Below are 7,358 nucleotides of genomic sequence, written 5' to 3' on the forward strand. Positions count from 1 at the left end.
TTAGAATACAGAGTCTATATGGCCTATTTATGCCTATTTCATGTAACATTGCTTTCCTTCGATTGAACTTTGTTATTCCACATATCACGGCAGCATTTCTAGTTCTCAAAGATAAACAATTATCTTCTTCTATCGTGTTCTTGTATCACAGTCATCTAGAGCTAATCACCAGCATAAAATCCATTTTAATGCTCCCACAAATTGTGAAATATAGAAAAAGGATTAGGTGAAGATAAATAAAGAAATAAGCCATGCTAGTGTTGAGAATTATTCCCAGAATTTTAAATGCTCGTTAAAGGCTTTTCTGTATCTCACTTCAATAAACATCATGCTCCAGTTACTACTTCAAACCATAGGGGCATTATCCTGTGCAGCACTTATCAATATTTTAACATGTGAAAGTCAAATGATGTTGAAACATTGAACTATATTTCCATCTGTGCAAGCTAAAATGGTACAAATGCATCCTGTGTAATGGAATACTGCATCCCTAGCTGCTCTCTTACAAGTGATACCTGATTCCTCTGTATTTTCTGTAGTTGTTTCCATCAATTCTGATGGTATCCAGCGAAAGATATCCTTTTAGAATTAAAGTTTACAGCATTAAAGATATCTTAGCCTGACTTGGTGTATATCAACAGAAAACATCCTTAGCATGCTATTAATTTGGGGAATAAATTTTGGCTGCCCTCAATCTGGACCCTACATTTGCATGTGTATTTTGCGCGTGCAGTTATTGCACTTATGTGTGCATATGGCTATTGGTCCAAAATCAAAGGGCTGAACTGTGGCATTAAGGCACAGCCTGCAGTGCAGAGTCATGCTGCCCCAGAAGGAGCTCCAGGAGGCCTTGTGTTTCTAGTGTGCACATTGCCTTTGGGAGCAATGCAGTAATCCCTTGGGAGGATGAAGCAATCACCACAGGCCAGTTCAGCTGGTGGGTGCAGCTGGAGGAAAGGACTGCAACCTTACCCTCTTACTTCCCCTCCCCACCTGTTTTGGAGAGTCTAGCACCACTAGCCTCATTGATTTCTTGTGCTCTTTGAGTGCAAGGACTGAGATCAGGACCACGGCTCCTTGAACCCTTGTACACCTGCACAAAATTGGGAACAATCTGTCCCCAAACTGCTGCCTAATTCTCTCCTCTGTTTGTGTGTTTATGAGCCAAAATGTCTCCTCTTCCTCCTAGAGACCAAAAGCCAGGTGGATCTTGGCAGGGAGAGGGCATGGAAGGGATATTTTTCTTTATTCATTAGCATTTAGTAACCAAGTCTTTCCTTCGTAGACAGTGTTACTGCAATTTTTGGAGCATGGGGTATTTCATAGGCTGACAAATCAGTAGGTCTAGGTGCACTACATGTTTTCCTTCCATCCCCAAATATTCGAAAGTTACATTCATACTCATGGTGGATCACAGAAAAGAAGTATTTTATTCTTCTCTTTTCATCATCTGCCAGCATTCTCTTGGTTTGTCCTTTGTGATTTTGCTTTCAGATTTCTGAGCATCACAGATGAGAGAGCTAGCAAGGTTCTCCTGGCTCATCTTCCTGCAATAGAGCGGGACTATCTTCTATGGTAAGCAACTAAGGCTGAGAATTGTAAGATTACCTAGGGGATCAGGATGCTCAGTTCCCATGATTAGTGTGGACCATGGCGGGGGGGCTGCACCAAATATGGTCCCTCTAAGGAGCCAGTGGGCAGGGAAGAAAAACAGGTAGTGGGGTGTCCAAAAGGATAGAAATTCCAGATGGTAATGTCCACTTGGCAGAAGAGAAACTTGATCAGCTAAGGCAAATATTTGCCTTCCCTGCATGGTGACCCAGTGTCTGTGCAAGAACTGACTCTGGGCCCCATCTGATGTCCAGCAAAGTCAACGGGAGACCTTCCATTATCTTCAATGGGCTTTGGATCAGGTCCGTGGTTGGGTGCAGTGAATTGGGTCATTTGTGTCGTTGAAGCCTTTGGGGATCTTGGGGAAGTAATCTCAGGATTGGCTTTGGACCCTGGAGCAGAACAGCAGGCTGCAGAGTTCTTTATGATTGGGTGTCATTTAATTTGGCAAGGCCTATCTGTTTCTGTAAAGGTGTTAGTAAAAGTACAACCTGTTTTCCACCTACCATATGGTATCTGACCTCATTTAGGGCATGTGCTTGGCAAGCAAACACACTGTGAATTTGATTTAGGCAGGAGTTCAATAATGGTCATATGTTTTCCACACACTTTGCTTTGGAGATAGGCCAATATGCACAAAACAAATGTATACATAATAGCTTGAAATCCTCTTTTTTTTTTCATACAGACTTCATCCTTCCATCTTGGTGGTCCTTGGAAGCCCAAAGGTGACAGTTTCCTTAAAAACAGGCATGGTTAGCACTACTATGCAGAAGACTCACTTTTTGTGTGTGCATGTAAGAAAATGTAAGGCCTGAGGAAGTACAAATGAGGCAGAAATCTACACTGATAAACTGTCTTAATTTTTCAAGTTTTCTTTTCCCACGGATCACATACTCTAGTCACTACAAGTTGAGGGCACTGACAATCAGGCTTCTGTTCACGCCTCTTTCTATAAGCTTCTGCAAGTCACTCAGGCCAAAATGTTTAAATCGGTGTGCCTAAGTTAGGGCTCTAAGTCCATATCTAGGCACCTCAAAAGAAGTAGTCTGGTTTTCAGGGGTGCTGAGCAATTCCTGCTCCTGTGAAGTCAATGGGAGCTGCGGGTGTTTAGCAACTCTGAACATCAAGACATTATAGGCACCCAGGTTTGAAAATGTTGGCCTTAAATTTTCTGCCAGTTTACCTATCATAAAAATGGGTATAATAATACCTGCCTGTTTATCTAGGAGGGATGTTGTGGGATTTAATTAATAATTGGAAAGCACTTCGAGATTCTTCTGTGAAGGGTACTACATATATGTCAGGCGTTATTATCTTTCAGTAGTAAATGCTAACATGTATGTTCAACTTAATCATGTGCATTTATTCTATAAAAGCACTGCATTAACATTTCAGAGAAAGGCACAGTTTCAACTTGGGATGGACGAGACAACTTTCTAGTTATACTAGCACAGCCAAACATATCCACAGAGACAAATATATCGAGTCAACAGGCAAGTCACCTTGGTGTCATCACCAGCAGAAGCAACAATATCAAGAGATCTAGCCAGGGTCAGCATCATTACAGCTGTTGCTGCTGCTATTAAACAGCCATGGTGCTTTTTCTCCTTCCCCCTTGCTGTCTAAAGGCATATTAAAGATATGAAACTGACATTTCAGGTGATGACATTTTTCTTACCATTTCGCGTGTCCTACTGCTAAGAAACTCAAAGCAGTATGTACACTGCGTCCTGTTGCATTGATTTTACTCTTCACATGTTTTCTTTCAGCCCAGATTTTGGATGCATCATCTGTTCAATTACTGTACATTGACTGAAGGATGTGCCTTTGGATCGATACCGAATGAGTAACCAGTATCATCTGGAACATATGGCTTGGGCAGCTGTTCATCTAAGAAAGCAGTTCTGAGTCATTTCAATTCCATTAATATTGTTTCCATATTTTGACATTTTGATTTCAGATGGGATTGATCGTCCTGTCTGCCTTAGAAAATGTTACGGTGCAGCTGCAACTGAGACTGGCCCTTTATGCTGGAGTCCGTGCACAGTTACCAGCTTTCAGAAAAAGTTTGGCAAAGAACTATTTGTCCAAATAAACTGGAAGCTTGAGTGAGTGCACTTGGGTGAGTTTTCAGACTTACCGTATATACCTCCTTACAAACAGTAGCTAATTAACTGTCACAGTCCTACCCAGGAGGAGGGAAGTCTCATTATCCCCATGGTGCTGATGTGGAAACTGAGGTCCAGGGAGTCTAGAGCTAATATTTTCAAACTTGGGTGTACAAAATTAGGCACCAAAATCCATATTTAGACACCTCAGTGAAAATGACCTGATTTCCAGAGGTGCAGAACTCCTGCACTTCCCAGCATCTCTAGACTTAGTTGCTTAACATTAGGAACCTGAGGTTATGAATATAACTAGGCATGTGTGATGTGAGAAGAGATTAAAGGAGAGATGCCCCACCTGATTTTATTTCAAGTTTAATTTGGAAGTAAGGAAGAGAAGAAGAATGATATGTCCTGCAGTGCTTTGCCTAAGGAGCACATCCTTCTAGTTATCTGGCTGTATCATGTTCAAGCAGTGGGCTGCTCCCAGCGTACTGTCCAATAAACAGTTTATCACTGGGAAGCTTGTGCAAACCCAGGCAAGTGTTTATAGCAGGCAGTGTCATCCTTTGATATGTTGAATTAAAAATAACTTTTACAGATGCAGTGTAGAACTCACAGCCCAGGAGGACCTCTGTGGCTTATAAGGAATCTTTGTGCTTTCTTGATGCTATGCTATTCTAGGAGAGTGCTATATGCCTCCGTTCCAGCAATGAGGGAGATCTTCCCAAGCCAGATCTGTGGTTTTTAGATTCCCTTTACATCACTCTGGTCCCTTTATCCAGCATACAAAGTCTCACCCAAAGTTAAGTGGGTATTCTCTCACTGTTTCCTCTCTCAGTCCACTTAGTGTATAGCAGGGGTAGGCAACCTATGGCACGTGTGCCGAAGGCAGCACGCGAGCTGATTTTCAGCTGCACTCACACTGCCTGGGTCCTGGCCACTGGTCCGGGGGCTCTGCATTTTAATTTAATTTTAAATGAAGCTTCTTAAACATTTTAAAAACCTTATTTACTTTACATACGACAATAGTTTAGTTATACATTATAGACTTATAGAAAGAGACCTTCTAAAAATGTTAAAACGTATGACTGGCACGTGAAACCTTAAATTAGAGTGAATAAATGAAGACTCGGCCCAGCACTTCTGAAAAGCTGCTGACCCCGGGTGTATAGAATGGACAGTGGCAAGTTCTGTAGATGAGCCAATATAGGTAAGTATACTGAATCAGGTAGCAGACATTTCAGCATCTATATCCTAGACAGAGACAAAAGGAAACAGAGGCAGAGAGAGCCATAGAAAGGGATCCTCCATTGCTATTTCAAAGCAAGAGAAGCAGAGAGTTAATAATAATAATAATAATAATATTTTGCACTTACATGGAGCCTTTTACTGACGTCTCAAAGTATTTTACAAACATGAAGCCTCACAACACGTCAGTGTGGTAGGTATTATCGTGCCACTTAAAGAAGGAAAACAAATGAAGTGGATGGACGAAGGCCACACACACATCACCATGTGGAGGTCTCTAGCAATTTGGGTGGAGTTCTGCATGGAGGTCTTGGAGGATTTGTCCCAATATATGTGAGTCGGGTTTCTAGGCCAGCATGTGCGTCCTAGCCATTTATTTACTAGACATAAAAGAGCAGCATAATAACAGTGATTAGCATGGTATGAGAAATAAACAATCTTTGGTCGAAACTGTAGGTCACAAATAACTCAGTCAATATATACTCACAGGAAATACTATCTATCTACCTACCTCTTCTACACACAAATACACGCTGTGGGTGAGATTTTCCAAAGCACATATGTGATTTAGGATCACAAGCCTGGTTGACTTTTGCTTTGGAAAATCTCACTCTGTATATATCTAGAGCTCTCTACATAGATATACAAATAAGTGGGTAAAATATATAAAAGAAGTCTTTGCACCAGTTTTTTCATCTCCTTTGTGTGATTGTTGTAAGCACAAATAAAATGTACCCCAGCAATAATGTCCTTTCCAATACATACTACAACATTTTGCAGTCAGGGTTGCAACAATATGTGGCATGTGGTATGCCTCTCAGTAAAGTGAAAGGCATGTCTCAAGCTGGCTTTTCAGCTGTGATGCCGCACCTAAGCTGTGAGATAGCTCCTTGGAAAGTATTTTGTAAGGCAATTTCCATTCTATTGTGGTCTCGCATCAAGGAAGCTCTAAGAAGGTTAAATATTAAATTTAAAATTAAGAATATTTTGAAAGTATATTTTTGACTAACATTTAAGGATGCTTGGTTTTCTAAAGAGATTAACAATATTATCAGCATGGTATGTATCACAGAGGAAAATGCTTTGTCTGGATGAGTATAATCTTTTTATTGTCTTATGGATCCTCTCCCTCCCCACCAATAACAGTCACTAACATTTGTGATGGCTGTACGTGCTTTCTGTTACATTTGGGTCTCAGAGGTAGATGAACAATATGAAAAATCATATATAAACAAACAGCGCCCTACTGATTACACATGTGAGGAGGCTGATGTGTGACCACACGTATAAAGTGCTTATATAGTGAGCTCACACATGTTCCTGAAACATTATATTCCAGAAAGGAATATGTTGAGGAACTGGTGTATAGGGCTGAACACACACAGACACATGCCCAGTTTTCAGTCAGATCATTCTCCATTGATGTTTACCTTGAGCACACGTGCATTTCCTAAAATATATTTTTGAAGATGGCATTTTCCACCAGAAAATGGTTGTGTATGGAGTTTGCTGTTAGCCCCTCTAATGTCTAATACTTCCATTGTTTGGTGGGAGGCTTGAGTAATGATGGGGGCAGGGTCAAGCCCTTAATGTAGAAGTGCCGGTATGGGATCTAGCTCAAACTTATGTTAAAAAGGCAACAAGTTGCTTTGGATTTATCTACCATGAATAGCTGGAAAACATTTCAGGCACTGAAGACAAGTGGTCTGCACAGGTGAAACCAAGACCAGAATGTGGCCTGCAAACTCATTATGACAACTGATGATGCATAAGCAAGAAAGAACCCAGCTTGACACTCAGCTCCCAGGGTGAGTTTTCTGGGCTGGTAGTTAGAAAGACTGTCTTTCAACTCGTGAGATAAGCACATTTTATATGAAGTCACTGAGACACTATTAGTGCTGAACAAAATCATTTTTTGTTATATCCTTGGGGCAGCCGGTGTAGGAAGCAATCACTTGAGGCCAGAGAGCAGACAGCTAACCAAAACCTCCATTTTATTTACAGACACAGAGAGCTCACTCAGCCGGTTGAAACCGGCTGAGCTATCCCTTAATAGTCTAACTCAGTTGCCATAGTAACAAAACCCATGACAACCAAATACACAACATTTTTTACAGAGTAATTTTTTTAGATTAGAACCAGGAGCCATGTGCTATTTGGTGGGAAGTGCTGGTGGAGTTTATTAAGTCCTCTGCAAAAAGCCTCAGTTGTTGGGCCTTACGTAGGGAGTCATCTCTCTTACATACAATACACACTCAGTGGCATGCAGTAGCACTACGGTAGGCACTACTGACTATGATCTGAAGTAGTGGCTGCTGCTTTGGGGTGCCCTCTCTGCAGGGATTTTCATGTGTAGATTCATGTAATTAATGGATTACTATTGGTCAC

The 7,358-nt window shown here is 41.2% G+C and overlaps 2 long non-coding RNA genes across 2 annotated transcripts; one reads left to right on the forward strand and one right to left on the reverse strand.

The window, feature by feature from the left end:
• The first annotated feature begins 1,492 nt into the window (after window positions 1–1,492).
• LOC123366606 lies at window positions 1,493–3,082 on the forward strand. The gene is made up of 3 exons (XR_006578152.1): window positions 1,493–1,575; window positions 2,300–2,339; window positions 3,010–3,082. It is a non-coding gene; the product is annotated as an uncharacterized LOC123366606 (long non-coding RNA).
• A 352-nt stretch (window positions 3,083–3,434) lies between these two features.
• LOC123366402 lies at window positions 3,435–6,708 on the reverse strand. Its single transcript, XR_006578057.1, has 3 exons — window positions 6,634–6,708; window positions 5,099–5,350; window positions 3,435–3,504 (listed from the first exon to the last, which is right to left on the reverse strand). It is a non-coding gene; the product is annotated as an uncharacterized LOC123366402 (long non-coding RNA).
• Between the last annotated feature and the right edge of the window lie 650 nt (window positions 6,709–7,358).

Source organism: Mauremys mutica, chromosome 3 (assembly GCF_020497125.1).
Source record: "Mauremys mutica isolate MM-2020 ecotype Southern chromosome 3, ASM2049712v1, whole genome shotgun sequence".
Taxonomy (NCBI): domain Eukaryota; kingdom Metazoa; phylum Chordata; order Testudines; family Geoemydidae; genus Mauremys; species Mauremys mutica.